Source organism: Propithecus coquereli, unplaced genomic scaffold (genome assembly GCF_000956105.1).
Source record: "Propithecus coquereli isolate 6110/MARCELLA unplaced genomic scaffold, Pcoq_1.0 Scaffold598, whole genome shotgun sequence".
Classification (NCBI taxonomy): Eukaryota; Metazoa; Chordata; class Mammalia; order Primates; family Indriidae; genus Propithecus; species Propithecus coquereli.
The window spans coordinates 873,587-876,553 of NW_012151929.1; the positions used below are offsets into that span (position 1 = coordinate 873,587).

At 34.2% G+C, this 2,967-nt stretch overlaps 1 protein-coding gene across 1 annotated transcript in view; it reads right to left on the reverse strand.

The window, feature by feature from the left end:
• The window catches only part of GPATCH8 (G patch domain containing 8), a 110,412-nt gene that overhangs the window by 91,249 nt on the left and 16,196 nt on the right, over positions 1–2,967 (reverse strand). The window contains exon 2 of the mRNA XM_012659095.1: positions 1,118–1,190. The gene's annotated coding sequence lies outside the window, so the exon portion shown is untranslated. The remainder of the gene's footprint in view (positions 1–1,117; positions 1,191–2,967) is intronic.

A 2,967-nucleotide genomic window follows, 5' to 3' on the forward strand; every position in this document is an offset into this window, starting at 1 on the left:
AAAAAAAAAAAAAAAAATCTATCTCCCCCAAAGAATAGGTTACTGCTTAGTAATAAATATTCAATCAAAATATATTTACTGAGCATCTCCTTTGTGTCACCAGTGAACAGAATTTTCAGAACTACAATTTTAAAAGTACAATGTTAATGATTGAAATGTCCTATTTCATGTTTTGTCTGTTTGTTCATCTTAACATATTGGAATTGATTAGACTTCCATATGCAATTTGTGAAAATCCATTTCCAAAATTCAAAGAATTAGTCAACAGTAGCGCACCTCTCCCCAAAGATCCCCTTACACAATGAGCCCTTCCGTGACCAGATGTATATAAAGGCACAATGATTCCCCATCATTTCTGAGGTAGCAGTCACATCACATCTGCAAAAAACAAACAGTATCTCTTCAATTTGAGAGAGCTAAAAGTGAATGTAGTTGGTTGGTTTCCATCTAACAAGAACTCAGAAGCAGAAATATTAGTATTTTGTTTTTATCCAAATGACTGGTACAGTTAAATGGAATAATAAATGCAATGGAAACTTTAAGCCATACATTTTCCAGAGCTTGATCTGAACCCTAGAAATGGCTTCTCTGCTCAGAGAGTTCTAGGAAATCTCTGCTTTCATTTATGTTTCCAGTGGGTTAATTATCACTGCAGAGCAAAAGAGCCAGGGCAATCACCAGCTTCAGGGAGAATTTAGAAGGATGAAAGTTAAAATCTGCTGTTGAATGAGTCTCTTTATAATACTGAAGCCACAATACAACATAACTAAATGGCACAAAGAAAGCACATTCTGATACTATATATTCCTTTTACTCCACCCACCTATCACCTCCACCAAAAAAATTTAAAACAGGTTGAGCCACACACAATATGTTCCACTTCAAAGTTTTAATGACATAGCAGCTTACTCTTGCAAATTATTGGCAAATATGGAGGTTTAACAGTGACTTAAAATATGGCTATAGGAAAAACAGACTATTCTAGGGAGGAAAACGCGGCGGGGGGGGGAACCCAAACACTTTTTAAAAAGACAACAAATATACTCAAGGTATAAGATCTGAATCAGAAATACAGTTTTCTTTCTTTCTTTTTCTTTGGTAAATTTTAAAAACTTACCCTGAAGAGATTTTCCCAATCCCTGGCCCAGCTTCCACCCATGTTTCTGCAGTAAGCGGTGTCCAATATTATCCTGACAGATAGAACAGAGAGACAAACCAAAAATATTCCAATAATATATTCTTCCCTTCCTAGTGACATTTAAACAGGTGATGAGCAAGAGATAATTCTACAAATATGCATGCAAAAAGGTGCTAATAATAGGGTAAAATGTGCCCAATAAAAGGGACATTAATGTAAAAACAAATGCTGGCTAGTATTTTATATGGAAAGAACATATGGGGGTAAGGGCCCTTTCTGATGGTGTGCTGGGCAACTTTTATACATAACACTTTAAAAAGGAGAAAAAAGGGAAGGGGAAAAGGGTAGAATACATTTATGAAGTTTTAAAACTAACATTAAAAAGCATAAGATCAAGGTACTTATACAGTCATATCCACCACCTAAACAGCACCACTTTAAGATTTTTTTTCAAAAAGAAAATTTACATTGTGTTTAGTTATTTTGTTTATGTGTCAGGCTTTCATGATACAAAGGAAGGTGTAAGTGTAAGACTGCCCCACCACTAGAAATGAAAAAACAATCAGAGCAAAATCCAGGCTAGACTTGATTGGTTTTTTTTATATATATAAATATATATAATATAAAGATTTAACTAGCATGCAGCCAATATTAAACTGAAAAAAGTGAGGTTAGTAAAACAAGAAATTAAGTTGATTAAACAGAAAAATAAAATGAGCTCAAGCACAGACTGAGTGATGCATTTCAACATGTAGTCTAACAAAAATGCTAAGATGTTAGAATGAAACAGGCCTAGCAATAAGTTAACAGTAAAGAACCATTAGTGCATGTAGGGGGGAAAAACCAACATACATAATGTCTCATCTTCCCAGGAGGACACTGGAAAAGGTATTTCAATGTAAAATGTATGAAAAAAACACCAGAAACAACAATTAAATATCAGCTTTTGTTTAAGGAGTTAAGGTATCAAAAACACCTGCAGCCCTTTGTCCAAGTCTTTGCTTTTCATAGTTATTGTGAAGTACCAAGAAGATAAAGCTAAAATAACCACTAATTGTTAACAGAAAAAAGGTCATCCAAAGGAAAACACTGAAAAATCCTAAACACAAAGTATTCTGTATGCATTAAAATGTAATTTATAGTATAATTTGGTATCACCACTTGAAAATTAAGCTAACAAAACCACAAATCTTTGCATTAAAACCAAGTATCTCTGGCTGGGCATACTGGCCCATGCCTGTTATCCCAGCAATTTCAGAGGCTCAGGCAAGAGGGTCACTTGAGGCCAGGAATTTGAAGTTGCAGTGAGCTATGATGATGCCACTGCACTTTAGTCCAGGCAACAGAGCAAGATCCTGTCTCAAAAAAACAAAACAAAACAAAACCCCAAGTATCTCTCATATTAAACTGTCTTCCAATTCCATACTCAATGATAAAATCTCTCTGACGTCACAGAGGAAAAACATCATTTTACTATTATTTTCTCTGACGGGAAGTTAGAAGACTATTAAGCCTCCCCAATGCTTTTTGGTTTTTCTGTTGTTGTTTTGAAAAAAGGACAAGTTTATGACAGCATGCAAACTAGAAAACCAGGCTGAGTAGGTGATTATTTCATCGCTGGGAGGGAAATCAGGATACTTTGTAAAAAACGAAAAGTAAAGGCAAAGTATAATGAAAAACTTGTTTCTAAAACAAAACATATTATTTTAAATATATATATAATCGTTATAGAGCAAAAAAGTTCACTACAAATTACTTTTGCTAAGAACTGAAATAATTAGAAACACTATAGTATGTGTAATCCCAAGTGATGACTTCTACATTATCAG